This window comes from Girardinichthys multiradiatus, chromosome 7, assembly GCF_021462225.1.
Source record: "Girardinichthys multiradiatus isolate DD_20200921_A chromosome 7, DD_fGirMul_XY1, whole genome shotgun sequence".
Classification (NCBI taxonomy): Eukaryota; Metazoa; Chordata; class Actinopteri; order Cyprinodontiformes; family Goodeidae; genus Girardinichthys; species Girardinichthys multiradiatus.
The window spans coordinates 18,246,135-18,262,544 of NC_061800.1; the positions used below are offsets into that span (position 1 = coordinate 18,246,135).

The 16,410-nt window shown below is 41.8% G+C and overlaps 1 protein-coding gene across 4 annotated transcripts in view; it reads right to left on the reverse strand.

Annotated features, from left to right (window-relative positions):
• Window positions 1-16,205, reverse strand: part of klf12b (Kruppel-like factor 12b) — a 72,302-nt gene extending 56,097 nt beyond the window's left edge. For 2 of the 4 annotated variants that reach the window (XM_047370383.1, XM_047370381.1), the window contains exon 1: window positions 15,806-16,028. The gene's annotated coding sequence lies outside the window, so the exon portion shown is untranslated. Of the gene's footprint in view, window positions 1-15,805; window positions 16,029-16,065 lie in introns of those variants that run through there. The other 2 variants (XM_047370382.1, XM_047370384.1) reach the window with 2 other exon arrangements.
• Window positions 16,206-16,410: the final 205 nt, after the last annotated feature.

Consider the following 16,410-nt stretch of genomic DNA (forward strand, 5'->3'; position numbering starts at 1 on the left):
AAAACAGTTAGAGGCTTTCAAAAACTTCAGACTGGGGTGGAGATTCCCTTTCTTAGCAGGACATGTAACAGGCAAACAGTCAGAGCTTCAACAGAATGGTTTAGATCAAAGCCTATATCTTGGGTTAGAATGGCCAAGTCAAAGTTCAGACCTAAATCCAATTGAGAATCCATGTGCAAAGCTGGTAGAGACATATTTCAAAAGACTTGCATCAGTAATCGCAGCTGCTAGTGGGTAAATAATAAACCAAATCAGAAGACAAAAGTACGATACATTTTCAGATTTTTATTTAAATAAAAGTTTGAAAACCATGTCCACTTTTTGTTCTGCTTCAAATATGCACTACTTAGCAATGGTCTGTCATAAAATCCTACTGAAATACATTGATATTTGTGGTTGTATCATGACCAAATGTGAAAAAGTTTAAGGTGTGTGATCACCTTTTCATGGTATAGGAGTGTTTTATATTAAGTTTAAAATATGGCTGACTTAATGTTCTTTTAAGACCCTCTGAAGCAGGAAACAGATGCTGAAGGTCCTTACTTTGTCTTTACTTTGTGCATCAAACCCCAATTATGTAAGAGCACATATTTCCTGTGACAAAACGAATACGTCTTTTTGACTTCCACCTTATGTCCGATCAGTTTTTATACTTCATATTTGCATCTTAGCATTTTGTCAGCCTCTTGTATGAAATGTGCCTCCAGGACACATCACCAGAGCTCGTAATGCCACATGTAAACTTTCCTCCAGGGTTACAGAAGGCATTCTCAGCATTTGTTTTCACACGCTGAGTACAGTTGTACTCCCCATAACAAGATAAGTGACCTTTATGTGAAATTGGTGGAGTTCCCCTTTTATGGCTTTCCAGACCAAGACAAAGAATACCAGGTAAACACTGCTGATGATGCTTGTTATGCTCATCTCTGTGACAATGTGTGTGTTTTTCCGCAGTCTACGCTTCGAGATGTACTGACATTGACATAATCTCATTTTTTTATATTATTCCTGGCACTCTTTGAATGGTCTCAGAATTTCCATTTCATAAACTGTATTTTCCTTGGCAAAGGCAGCAAGATAAAGTCTTTCAGATGCTGTTGCAAGATTTCTGAACAGGACTCAAGAGAGCAGAATCATTCAATGTCGCTACTTATAAAAGCGAGGACTTCTCTATCAGATGACAAGCCCCCGTGGCATCAAACTGCAGCTTATGTGCTCTGCACTGTTAAAGAAAAACACAGGAGAAGGAGAGAACTTCCCTTTAGGGTTAAACCCCCCTTTAAAAATGCACTCAGCTGATGCTTTTACCTCAAAACACTCTAGACATCTCCTCAGAGAATAACTGTAGTCCAGAGAGGATGAACATAACTTTCTGCATGAGCACAGCTATTAATAGAAAGAACACAATCGTTGTGTGTTGGATAATTTAATCCTACAAAAATCAGTGGACAATTTTGGTTAAAAAAAAAACAAAAACAAAAAAACGTTTGGAGACATTCTAAAGTTTTTAGTTAAGCAGATTAAACTTTTCTTAAGTGCCTTATCTTGCTGTTTACACAGACTGACAGTTTCTCGTTAAAATCAGAATCATTTCCTGTCAGGTGTAAAAGCTGATGGATTAATCTAAAGGTCAAATTTCTATCAGTAGTTTTGTATTATTTTCTTCTGTTTGTTCCTGTTCTTTTTCAAATCCAACAGAAAATGCAGGAATTTTCAAGCACCAGTCAAAGCATCTTTCCATAACCATTATCTGATTTCTATAAAACTCAAAAAAGTGCAGAAAAGTACATGCTACTGGTTGATATCTTCATAGACCAAAATAGCGAGGGTTCTTAGGTATAGTATATTTATTGAATAGGGGCATAAAATCTTCTTTCGATCAGCCAATCATCGATCAGACAGAAATACATTGCACGTTGCAGTACTGCATCATTAGGAAGAAAAGGCAAACAAAACACATTCTTCCAGAACGTCATCAGACAAAAGATGTGCCTTCTGTGGCTAATTCAGAAGCTTATTGGGGCAAGAATTTCATTGATTGATTGCATGTCAGAAAATGCCACATGCATGAAAAGGCTCAGCATTTATTAAAATGAAGACACAACATAAAATAGACTGAGACAGATCCAAAGATGAGCTTAGGGTGTGGATGGCTGAAGGCAGAATGGTGAAAAAATGAGTATTGATTTTATCGATCCCTGTGTCAGAATACACATCAAGTTCCACTTTGATAAAGTTCAGCCTCAAGAAAGCCACTGACTATTTCACAGACATATTAAACAATAGCTTATTCCGTGAGGTTTTAAATGCTTTACTGGATAAAAGTTATAATTATGTCAAAATCCATCTTCTCAGGCTTTAAGCTTGGCATTTATGGACAAAAAAAACTAATCAGCATCTTATTCTGGCAGCAAAGAGGTGATAGTACAGAACGTATGGAAAAACCAAACAATAGCAGGAATTTAAATGCAGGAAGCAATTTATCAGAGCTAGAGAGTTTTCTTTTTCAAAAGACAGGCAAAAAAAAACTAACAGCGGTCTTATCTCCACCCGCTTGAATACTGGCTTACTCCAAACGCTGTTACAGTTTCACTGATGTTGGGACAGACTAATTCTTTTATTTTTGATTTTCGGAAAAATACCAGGATTTTTTACTAACATTTACTAAAGCCAGGTGTGTATTCAACCATGTCCTGCATCATATGTTTTCAATGTAGAATAATAGGCTCTTATTTTAGTCCAATAGAGCATCTTGCCCAACACAGAACTGGTGTAATTTTAGGATTTAGGTTTAGTAAAGTATCTGATGAGGAACTGGGCTGATCAAAAAATTGGTGTGCCAACTTTCATTTATTCCTTCACAATGACATGTGAAGGGTAACTTTCAACAAAAAACTATTACAAAAACTCCCATCACATGAAGAGATGGATTGTGCTTGAAAAGAAGAGAAAGAGACAAAGAGAACCTGAGAGGAAAGCAGTTCCATTTATAGAGCTGATACTCATGTAAATACACAGATAGCTCACAAAACTCTCTCTCTCTCACACACACACACAAAGACACGCTTGCACAACAGTTAGGCCCACGGATGTTCCCATATTCTGGTGGATTGCCCTTGGGTCTGTGCTATTTCTGCCGGGGGCAGGGGGATCCTGTGTCAGTAATCCTGTCAGGATGAGGGGGATGAGGTCGCCGGATGCAGCTCAAGTCCATTGCCTTCATCCTAGTAACACATACGCACATACAAACACACAGGGAGAAAATAATCTGAAGGAACCTGTCGCTAATTTTGTCAGATGACAATAACAAGTTTTTTAGGTTTTTTTTTCTTCTACTCAAAAAATGTGGGGGTTTTTTCTCTGTCTTTTTGACATTATGAAAGGTCCCCACCTCCACCATTACCACCTTCTGCCTCTTGTGAAACTGTGGGAAATGAAGAAGCTGTTTATTCTGAGAGGAAACACTCAAAGCGAAAAGAAGAGTCGGTCACTGTCTGGTTTATCTGTCTGTCTTCGTCTGTGTGTCAAACGTACTTCTTACAAAACTGACTTCCTGAGTTGCTGCTTTGTTCTACAATTGTTGAAACACACGCACACACACACACACATACACACACACACACACACACACACACACACACACACACACACACACACACACACACACACACACACACACACACACACACACACACACACACAAATGCACACGCTTACAAACCTTGTGACCTCTTCCTGCACCCACGGTGAACCATATTTATCCTAGATTCAGACACAGACTCACACGTCCACTCCAACATCCCCCTCTGTATCGCAGCTCTGCCCATGAAAGAAGAATATGGATGCCCATTCAACACAAAATTCAACACAGCCACCCACACACACCTACAGTGCACACACAAATCGTGTGCAAATGCACACACACGCACACTCCTCCACAGTGCTCCAGAGAGAGGTAAACAGAAGAGTCTGACATCCTCTTGCATCATGTGCCTCAAATGCAGCAGAGAAGCAGCTAAACAAGCTGTGACTGTGACAGTTCTAAAGTGAGGTGGCTTTACTCAAGCGGACCTCGCCTTCCGAGTCAAAGCAATTTGCGACACCATTCCAGACAGTCTATGGTCAATTGGCAACAATTTTGATGTAAGCACGAGAAAGAATAAGTTAAATGTTTAGCTTGGTTACACTTGGAGGAACCACAATCGGACGCAGCTAAACACCTCATAGAGAGACAATTTAGTGAAAGGTCTTCTTGCTTCAACATAGTCTGGTGACCTCTAAGAAACACAGCACACACACTGGTCTCATTTCACTAAATGCAGTAGAGTTTCTGTCCGTGTATCTAAAAAAGCCTCTGACACAAAAACCTCACTTGTAAAAAGAAAAAGAGGAGGCAGGGACATATACACCAATCTAGATATTTTGCCACCAGATCTTGCAATAATACATCAATGACATTTGACATCACAGTGAAGTTTGTTTTGCAGATGTTATCTTGCTCTCAGCATATGACATTGTATCTTGAAGTGTAAGTTATTGTTATAAACCCCAGATATGAAGGTGAGTGCTTTAAGCTTGACATCCCGTATCCATATCTGAAAATCTTATTTTGAAGTAGGAAAGGAAGTAGTAGTTCCCATCATACAGTCGTCTAATAAAGATATCTTGGCTTGCAACACTCAATAACAAAAGCAATAAATAAGCCCCCACCAGTTTTAAAACATTTGAGGAACGTTGGGTGTTTTCAAATGAAACAGTGACAGAATGACAGACAAGAAAGGAATGATTTATAAGTGAAGTTGTACCAGCAAGAATTTTGTCATTTCTGATCTCAGTTTTTTTAAGGCTTACTAAATGTTTTTTTATGCCTTCTCGTCTTATATTTGGAACAGTGGTTAGGTGTTGCTGTGTGTATGGCAGCCATGCTAACTGCTATTAGTGCAGTAGTCGCTAACCTTGATTAGTACAGTTAGCATGGCTAGCAATACCAAAACAGCAGTCTCTGTGTATTCCCTGAAGAATCTGGACACTCTGAGATCTAAAAAAAGCTGCCAACACTTCCAAATGCTGCATGTTCGTGACAGACAGCGGCTAAAAGTTCAAAACCATGAAAGAACTTTGTTGGACTTTGTTGAGCCTTCCTGTTATTGGTTAAAAAGTCTTGCTCTCTCTCTTTCTGGCTCTCAGCTTGAATGAACAGCGAACATACCTTAACATGTTGTAAGAAACGGTTTTCCTTTTAAATAGGTTCTTATACATTTTGTGTTTAGTCCAAATTAAGCTTAAACACCTTTCTGATACCTAAAGTAGCTAACTTCGTGTCTTCTTTCTGAAGTAACATCCTTCATGCTGAAGAGGGCGGTTACAATGACAGAGCTTATTCCTAGCCCATTTCTCAGTGAATCATTATTTGTGAGCACTGTGAAAATACAGCGACTGGCTAATTGTTAGCCACTAACAATACTGAAGTTAGCATCTGCTTCAAAGCTTCCTATCAGTCCTAAAATGAATGGCTATTTCACAGTTTTTTATTACTCTAGACTGCATTTAGTCATCACTTATTCAAAATCTAAAATGCTTAGACAGATCAAATCTGAAGTAGATGATTTTAAACTACCCAGACTCCTTAAAACACTCTTTCAAAACTTGAGGAACCTTAATTCTATTTGAGAAAACCACAACAAAGTCATCTTAGTTTTCCCAAAAAAATGCAGAAATAGTGTCTGGTCTTGTGACCTGGATGTATGGTTAAGCCCTTATTACAGTTAATCAGGGGTTTAACAGTTTCAGAAGGATTCTGTATTACTCTTTGCATCTTTATAATGATGTTTTCAGTCTATTGAGGTAAGCTCTGCACAAGAGACAGAGAGAAAAAGGTTATTTGCAGTGGATCAATAAAAACTGCACTCAGTGACTCGGTGTGAGACTTTTATTTACTCTCAATTCACAGGTCTCCAACAAAGGTGACTGCAGTGCAGTACTTAATAGTCTTGAACTGATATGGCAGCATTATAAGTAGAATTATATATATTCTGTATAAATACTGATAAAAATATTAACCCCAGTGGAAAAACTTCAAAATCAGAGCAGTATTAAATCTTGATAATGCAAGTTAAGTATAAATGCCTTCCATTTAGAGAACATGTGATGCAAACATTGCTGCATATTTCGTGCCACCTCTGCAGACCACCCCCACTTTCACCACCAGGACACTTCTCTTGCCCTATTGGGGGATTCTTAGAAAGGTTTGAGCCTTTTATTCCCTCCAGGCTCTGATCCTGTATGTGTGCTTTCTTGTGCTCAACCATCTAAGCCTGAGTGCGATCCCCCAACCCCCGACATATGTACTGTGCCTATATAGAACTTACAATATGTGGTCGTCTGCATGCATCATAGCACATCTGCATCCAAAAGCACTTTGAAAGATCGACCTAGATGTTCTACATTGCACAATACAAGCTTGAGCAGGCACCAATACCCTGACTCATCTACAGTATTTCAAGTGAACAACTCAGAGAAATTACATCAACTGAAGCGCTTCTATATCCTCCTTTCCTTCTTCATCTTTTTTCCTCTCACTTGGTGTCTCTCGAGATATAAACAGTGGTGAACTTGAAGACACAGTGAGCCTAGAGGCGTTTTAGAGTTCAACAGCCTCACAGACTCCTTAAGATGCAGCATCACATTCTATCTAACTGTGTACGGAAATGTACAATAACAAACTTACCAAAACATTCCAACTCACTGACACTTATTACATCAAGCATGTGTGGTTATTTTTGCTTGGCAAGTTTTTCCCTTCAGTTTGACCGGTGCCGGATCTCCAAAGCCACTCCATGAACGCCAGCAGCTACGTTTACCTCCATTACTCATCCGATCACGCTTTCACTTTGATGTTTTATTTTTCTTTTTTTAAGCCAGCACTCTGGCATGTTGATACCAGGTTGAAATAAGGTACTAGATGGGTGACATTCCTTATAATCTATACCTATGTTTGTGTCTGCTCAAGTCAAAGAGCTAGTGGAAATCTTCAGTGCATAATTGTATCTTCTAAAAGTTGACCTGCAGTAACCTAAAACCAAAGACAAACTGTGCTGCATCCTTACGCAGGTCTGCAAAAGCCATCTGCACTGAGGCTAAAGAGAGGAAGCTCCCCAAAGGTTCTGTTAGGGGAATATATTGCTATAAAATGATCCACAAAACTGGAAATGCTGAGGTTCAATGGTGTTCCACATCCTTTCTTCTTTGACTTTCTGTCATTTCTCCTTCCGCTTGCCATCCAACCATATTTGGTAAAAGTAAAACTCAATACTGGGTAAAGGGAGGAAACGTCACTGCAGATAGAAAGCCCTTCCACTGGCGTACCTTTCCATCCTAGCCATGAAAGGCATCCTAGCCAAGGAACCTTAAATCTGTCTGGGGGCAAGCTCTGTGCAAAGTGAGTCACTTCCTGTTCGATCCGAGTGTGCAGCCCTTGAGAGTGTGTTGGTAATGAAAACAAAAAGAATGAATGAATGAATGTATCAAAGTTTTCATTCAGACAGACAGACAGACAGACAGACAGACAGACAGACAGACAGACAGACAGACAGACAGACAGACAGACAGACAGACAGACAGACAGACAGACAGACAGACAGACAGACAGACAGACAGACAGACAGACAGACAGACAGACAGACAGACAGACAGACAGACAGACAGACAGACAGACAGACAGACAGACAGACAGACAGACAGACAGACAGACAGACAGACAGACAGACAGACAGACAGACAGACAGATAGATAGATAGATAGATAGATAGATAGATAGATAGATAGATAGATAGATAGATAGATAGATAGATAGATAGATAGATAGATAGATAGATAGATAGATAGATAGATAGATAGATAGATAGATAGATAGATAGATTTTGTAAGTCCAATTTTTTAACACTGGTTGACATCATTTGTTGTTGCGCAACACTTTCTGCACTTTGTCTCTCTAACTCGCAGTCCCTAAAAACACATGCTCCAGAACTCTGTGGACAGTCTAAACTCAATTTGGTAAACAAACGTGGACTGGAGACCCGGGTGAAAGGTTGTATCCACCAGAGAAAATGCCAAGGGAGGGAACACTTAGTCTTTTTTGACATGATGAAATAATAGCTGTGGGACTTCAATTTGCAGGGCTCAAATATTGTTAAATCTTTCAGTACCCTGTGGAAATTTCAAATAAGCACAGATAAGTTGATTATAATTCCATATGCAACTGGATAAAACACAGTCGTCCTCTTCATCTTTGTATATATAGTTATATTTTCATACATAAAATGTATGGCCAACTTTAAATGAGGGGACTACAGATGCTGGCAATACCCCTCCCCCTTTTTACCCCACTTTCTTCTTTTGTCTTGTCTTAAAGTTAGACATGAATCGAGCCATATACTGTAGTACACAGCAGTCAATGCCGGTGTGCTTCATAACTTAGATCAATGAGCCATCACTCAGTATGTCAGTGGTTAACCCAGCTGATTAGGGGATAATTCAGGGAATTCAATTCAATAAATATGAATCAGTTCCTACATGTTCTTAGCATGAACAAACCATAGCATTTTCCTTGAAAGATTCCGTCTGTCAGCAAGAACTCAACTAGTTTGTTGTGATCTGTGACCAATAGAGGATACCTTCAGTCAAGCCATCTCACCCAGTAATTAAATGTCTGAGGAAAAGCAGAGTTGATGGACTGATAAAGTCCATATCTGTTAGTGATTGGCTTTTAAAACTGACACTATGACACACACACAGACACACACACACCTGTACAGATCTTTATCAAATGTCCTTGGACAGTGTAGTGGTAAAGCCAGCAGCAGCTAGCTAGATGAAGCTGAGAAAACAACAAACACAGGTAAGCCATCACGCAGTTGATTGAAATAAGAATGTTTTTTCACGCATCTCGGTACAGTTGTGTAAAGTGAAACCTTTTAAAAATTGGGTTAAGCCGATTATATAAATTCTGGAAACGTTGCTATATGCATTAAAAACAAGTTTGTTCAGATAAACATACGTATACCACTTTCAGGGCTCCTAAATTAAGTTATAAATATCTTGACTCACAATAAAAGTGTTAAGTGCCAGTGATGTTCTCAGCTTTATCCAGTTTTGATGCCTCAGAATGAAAGAATCATTTGAAGCTTTATTTAACTGATGTATCATTCAGTTGGCCAATTTTGGCTTAATTGGCTCCGAATGGTGGTGACTTTCAAATTTTTTAAATGCTTCAACACACATAACAACACAATACATCCAGCTCATGAGATGAGATGATATTGATATCTTGGATGTGGGGTCACCGGCATTTGGATAGGCTGAGGGGCGATGGTAGAGCTGAGCTGGACAATCCCTGGCTTATCGTTGCAATGGCGGTGATGTGGTGTGTTTGTGTGGTTGCAAGGGGCATGGTGGGGGATGCCGGCCCCGGATGCTTGCCACTGGCCGGGGACCTCTTGCCGGGTGAGTTTATCCCATCTTGGTGTGGGGTCAGCTCTGGTTGGTGGGCTAGTTTGGACCATGTAGACCCATCTTTTGTACATGGCCCCCTCTCCAGATGAGGATAGGGGTAATTGGGGACTGGGGTCAGGGCAGGGAGGTCAGGATCCAGGCCAGGGTTGCTCAGGTTCAGGCACCAGCGCAGGCTAGCCCAGCCCAGATTCAGGTGCTGGGGCGTTCTGCCTGTCTCCACCCCTGGAGGGAAGGGGACCACCAACTGGGTCCAGGGTGTGTTGCCCCTATGGGATATCAGCACCCGGACCTGGGAGTATGGCGTATGTATGGGGAGTGTGAGGGAGTGTACAACGTCCATTGTTGTTTGTCTTTACCTTGGGTGCGTGGGTGTGAGTGGTTTTATGTGTAAGCATGAGGGTGGGAACGTTTGATTGAGACTGTGTGTGCCTGTTTTTTGTGTTAGCTTGGGTCTAGGACTGCTCCCTCTCCTGGATCAGTTTAGGTCTCCCATCAAATGTAGGGCCTATTGCCTCCCTGCCACACAACCTGTCGGTGGTTGGTGTCTCTGCCCACTAGTGTTCTTGTAGTTCTCGGTGTCAGGGGCTGAGTGCTTTGGTGTGTGCCGGTTCACTCCCTGTGGTGGCTACTTGCCGGGGCCTTGACCCCTGGGATCTGTCGGGCCTCTGCTTGGGGAGTGATATGTCCCGGGGCTCGGACATAGATGGCTGCCAGCGGGGCCTGTGGGCTCTTCGCTCCAACTCCCCGGGGCTTCTGCACTGTGACTGCTGGGCGGTTCCCCTGGGACTCCCCCCTGCTCTTCTCTGGGGGGTTGCGGTAGTCCCAGTGATCTTCTTCTTCTCCTGGGGTTCCAGTGTTCTGGGGGGCCTTTGGATGTCTGTGGCTCGGATCTCCTCTGCATCTGTCTCGGGTCCAGGGGGGCAGGTCCGTGGCTCCCCACACTCACTATTGCATAATTTTATGGAGAAATCTTGTATACACAAGCACACTCACACTAAACCCACAGGTGTTTAGATTCAGGTGTTAACAGATACACAAATGTTCTATATTGAGCCGCATTTACCACTAAATACATCTTGCATTCATAAGTACCGTGCACTTTTTGGTAAAAAAGCTGTTAATATGAATGTTTCTGCAGATATAGAAGCAAGCAGGGTGTTATCTTGTATTCTCTTCATCCTTCTTTCTTTACTCCATTCTTTTCTTCTTCTCTTCCCTTTTCCTTTTTGCCCCACCTCTCTCTCTTTTGTGCTTCTTATTTTTTTCCTTTTCATTTCTGTCTCCAACAACTGAAATAATCCCAAAGCAGTTTCTAATAAAGTTCCTTTAATAAATATCAAGCAGAACTTTAAAGCGTTAGCTGCAATGCTCCATTTGTGAAAGTAAATCTGTCTGGCTTTTTCTTGGCACTCAGACAACAATTCTGAGCGCTACTCTGCCGGACAGGACATGGTTAAAAAAAAGCAAAACAAAACAAAAAAGATTAGATGATATTATATTCCAGTTTTTATGGAATTTTGAAGTGGTCCATAAAAAAAGCATTTCAAACACTCCCTTTCAGTGTTCTTAAAAATAGAATAAAGGTTTCATAAATCTGTTTTAGCAAAATCTCATTTTAGTTGAAGAATATGACCACAGAATGTGAAGCAGAGATGATTAATTGAAGTATAGTTTATCATCTGTATGAAGCACTGAAACAGATGCTAACTTTTGCTTTGTTTGTTAGCCAGCCGCTGGATTCTTACAGTGGTTATGCAGAGATGCACTGACAGATTTTCAGCTTCAGCTGTCCTGATCAGTGATCTACTGTTAAGAACTTTTTTGTACGACCAGTGAATGCACCCTAACCCTAACCCTAAGTACCAGCTCACAGTAACAATAATACTATTTGGTGTAGAAGTTGTAACTGCAAAAACATAAGACTCAACAGCAGCTATTTTTAGTATCTGCGCTTACATATTACTTGTAACGTGGCTGTTACTGTGTCGACGATTAATGTTTTACAAACAAGTACCTAAAATGTGGCCACAAGGGCAATTTAAAAGTGGTGGAAGCTTCTCTGAATCTTGTGCTCAGAAAGCCTGACGAGAGGTCAGTGAGCAGAATCTGTCAACGCAACATTGCCACTCATGGCAAGTACTTCCTTTCTTACTTCAAAATAGGAATCTCAAACAGACGCAGGATGTCAATAAACACACTCAGGGCTCAAAACACTAGCTTATACAGGTCCTTCTCAAAATATTAGCATATTGTGATAAAGTTCATTATTTTCCATAATGTCATGATGAAAATTTAACATTCATATATTTTAGATTCATTGCACACTAACTGAAATATTTCAGGTCTTTTATTGTCTTAATACGGATGATTTTGGCATACAGCTCATGAAAACCCAAAATTCCTATCTCACAAAATTAGCATACTTCATCCGACCAATAAAAGAAAAGTGTTTTTAATACAAAAAACGTCAACCTTCAAATAATCATGTACAGTTATGCACTCAATACTTGGTCGGGAATCTTTTTGCAGAAATGACTGCTTCAATGCGGCGTGGCATGGAGGCAATCAGCCTGTGGCACTGCTGAGGTCTTATGGAGGCCCAGGATGCTTCGATAGCGGCCTTTAGCTCATCCAGAGTGTTGGGTCTTGAGTCTCTCAACGTTCTCTTCACAATATCCCACAGATTCTCTATGGGGTTCAGGTCAGGAGAGTTGGCAGGCCAATTGAGCACAGTGATACCATGGTCAGTAAACCATTTACCAGTGGTTTTGGCACTGTGAGCAGGTGCCAGGTCGTGCTGAAAAATGAAATCTTCATCTCCATAAAGCTTTTCAGCAGATGGAAGCATGAAGTGCTCCAAAATCTCCTGATAGCTAGCTGCATTGACCCTGCCCTTGATAAAACACAGTGGACCAACACCAGCAGCTGACACGGCACCCCAGACCATCACTGACTGTGGGTACTTGACACTGGACTTCTGGCATTTTGGCATTTCCTTCTCCCCAGTCTTCCTCCAGACTCTGGCACCTTGATTTCTGAATGACATGCAGAATTTGCTTTCATCCGAAAAAAGTACTTCGGACCACTGAGCAACAGTCCAGTGCTGCTTCTCTGTAGCCCAGGTCAGGCGCTTCTGCCGCTGTTTCTGGTTCAAACATGGCTTGACCTGGGGAATGCGGCCCCTGTAGCCCATTTCCTGCACACGCCTGTGCATGGTGGATCTGGATGTTTCTACTCCAGACTCAGTCCACTGCTTCCGCAGGTCCCCCAAGGTCTGGATTCGGCCCTTCTCCACAATCTTCCTCAGGGTCCGGTCACCTCTTCTCGTTGTGCAGCGTTTTCTGCCACACTTTTTCCTTCCCACAGACTTCCCACTGAGGTGCCTTGATACAGCACTCTGGGAACAGCCTATTTGTTCAGAAATTTCTTTCTGTGTCTTACCCTCTTGCTTGAGCGTGTCAATAGTGGCCTTCTGGACAGCAGTCAGGTCGGCAGTCTTACCCATGATTGGGGTTTTGAGTGATGAACCAGGCTGGGAGTTTTAAAGGCCTCAGGAATCTTTTGCAGGTGTTTAGAGTTAACTCGTTGATTCAGATGATTAGGTTCATAGCTCGTTTAGAGACCCTTTTAATGATATGCTAATTTTGTGAAATAGGAATTTTGGGTTTTCATGAGCTGTATGCCAAAATCATCCGTATTAAGACAATAAAAGACCTGAAATATTTCAGTTAGTGTGCAATGAATCTAAAATATATGAATGTTAAATTTTCATCGTGACATTATGGAAAATAATGAACTTTATCACAATATGCTAATATTTTGAGAAGGACCTGTACTTGTTCTACCAGACGAAGTCACATGCTGACAGCAACTGGACAGGGCTTTACAAGGCAGACTTCACTTAGATGAGAAATACTGTGCTGATGCCATGAGGTCTTTATGTCCATAAGCACGTCATTAAACATGATATTCTTTGATACTGCTACAATTCTGAGTTAAATGAAAATCATAAGTAGGCTAGCAACATATCTTTTGATGCATAAACAAAGAAAATCTTCTATCTACTTCATGTTTAGTTCAACCTCTATCAAGGAATCTGCAGGGCATTTATTATTTATATATATATTTATATATTTTTATGTACTTTATATACCTTTTGCTTAATTAATTAAGGGTAACACAGAGGAGACTAGCTGATATTAAATTGGGTATTAAAGTCCACAGAAAGAAAATTGAAGTTTGCATGTTAGACCCTAAAGAAATCCTGGTAGACTTGGTAGGTAGCTGTATAGAGCATAGAGTAACACAGCGTTTGTCCACAACCTGTCACTGCACACTGCCAGTCAGCTGACTGACAAAGGGCTACCACGGTACTTGGAAAAAATTCCATCCATTCACAACACAGACATTCATTGCATGGAAACCAAAGAAGTGCCAACCATCACTTTGGTTGAATTTTGCATATTTTTACAATGAAAATAATTAGATTGTGTCATACAAATACCATGATACTATGAAAGCAAGATATCAAAGTTATCATACCACAAGAATTTCATACCAACCTATGACAGTCCCTTGACAAGACAAAATGTTTAATGTTGCACTAATTTGCAATAAATGACACTGATAGCTTAAATTTTAATTTTCCCCCTGTTTATTGCATTTATTGCTACAGTATAATGAACAGACAGAATAAAACCCTTGATATGACCGCCATCCCTTACAAATATTTGAGCAATGCATTAATTCACAAATTTCACTGCACATCTTCTTTTCTGTTCATGTCTAAGTCACACTGGTGATAATATTAGCGTGTTTATCCATGCACAAGAAGGAGGCCCCTTTGTGAATGGGTTCAAGTGAGACTTTAAACGGGCGCTAATCTCTCTCCATGAACATCCAAGAGCTAAGGGGGGTCTGATCCACTCCTCCACACACACACAAACACACACACACGCACTCCCCTGCTGTGGAGATAGAGGGATAGATATATCACTTACTAAGCGTACAGGGAAATTTTACTCAGACTCTTGAATCGACAGGGAACATTTATACACGATACCATCAGATGGAAGATTTTTGCTTACGTGAAAATACACATAGGTATGTATAGTACACTGACATATTGACTTTCTATGAATGCAAGAACAGTCGAACACAAACAACCAACAGCTGACCTGTAGATAAAGACAAGTCAGGGCCTCTCTGCATCGTGTGGGTAAAGTCACAGAGGTCAGAGCTTAGTTTCCACATCAAACCCAGGAGCAGAGGCCAGAGTCTCGGCCCCCTCCAAACTTCCTCTCTCCTACCCTCCCACTCCCTACTGCCCACCCACCCCCTTCACACAAACACACACACACACACACACACATACACACACACACACACACACACACACACACACACACACTCTTCTCCCTCCTCCCTCACTAGATGTACAAATGCCTTTGCTGTCAGCTCTGCCCTGGACCCCTGTAATTGAAAATAACAGCTAAGGGCCAGCCCCCGGCCACTCTCCTCTGCCCGGTGGCTCTCTGCAGTGGTGACAGCCACCCATCAATACCAATGACTATTACCCTCGAAGTGAGAGCACCACCGATGAGATCCAAGACACCACCCCTGCAACACTCTGCCACACACACTAATACGCACACGCACACACACACACACACCAGTGTCCTTCCTCCACTACCCGAGCCTCCTAATGTTTAACCCGTTGCTAACATTTGGGTCGGTTGAAGTTCAGGCAAACAAGCAGGTCTCTCTTACATACCCACAGAAATTGCACAATCAGGCGTAAACAACTCTACAACATGCAAAGAACAGCGGTAAACTTTTCACACTCCTATGCTCTGCCATCAAGACACTGAGCCACTGTTACTGTAGAACATTTCAACACCTTTGAGGCAATCCGGACTCAACAGAGGCAGGATATCTGAACCACAACCACCATCAGCATTGTTAAAGTCCGGCTGTTGCTCTTGTTCACTCTGAAGTGTAATCACTTTTTGGTTCCTCTGCTCATGACTGCCCATTTACACGCACTGACAATAGAGCTTTCATGCCCAGTGACCATCACTCAGGGGGTCTCTTGTTTCCCCGGACCCCAACATTGACGGACACCAAACACAATGCCATAGGTGATCTGAGATGTCATCCGCTTTGACAGAGCAATGACAGCTGAATGAGGTGCGCTGAGCACACAAGCACGAAGCACAACAACGTGACGAATGAAACAGACACACACATTCAGAGAAACAAGCACTGGAGCAGAAGACAAGAAAAACGCACAGACCTTGTCAAAAGCTGCAGAACCGCGGAGACTAGGAGACTGTTTTCCCTTCCACAGTTCCACTGTCTCGTCTCCTCTCCCTTTCCTCTTTTCTCTTCTCACTCTGCGTGAATGTGCGGAGTGTAAGTGTGTGTGTGTGTATGTGTGAATGTGTGTGAGCGGCTCCCTCCCCTTCGCTTCTGCCTCTCAGCTGCTCAGCTCGGGCAGTTCTCAGGAAATGAATGGGAGCGCACAGAGAACTGTTGTACTTGCAAATGACTTACCCCGAGTCACATGATCCGCTAAATGTAGGGTGGGCCAGTGGGTGGAGGCTTCACAAGCGAAAAAGGAAGACAATATACTCTAAGCTTTAACAGCGTGCATCGAATTACATGGGGCCCCTCCGGGGAGGTTTCCGACGTGTCCGTTCTCAGCTAGCCCGGACTCCCTCAGTGCACCCCGGGCTGCGCCGCTGCACCTCCCCGCTTAAAGGGGACGGAGAGGAAGAGGAGGCAACAAATACAGTCAAGTTAGAACTCTAACTCGCGTTAGGCTGCTCTTCTGAAACTTTCTTAAGGTGATTTTAATGCGTGCGCTTTAGCAACAGTGAATTAACATTGACTGTTAAG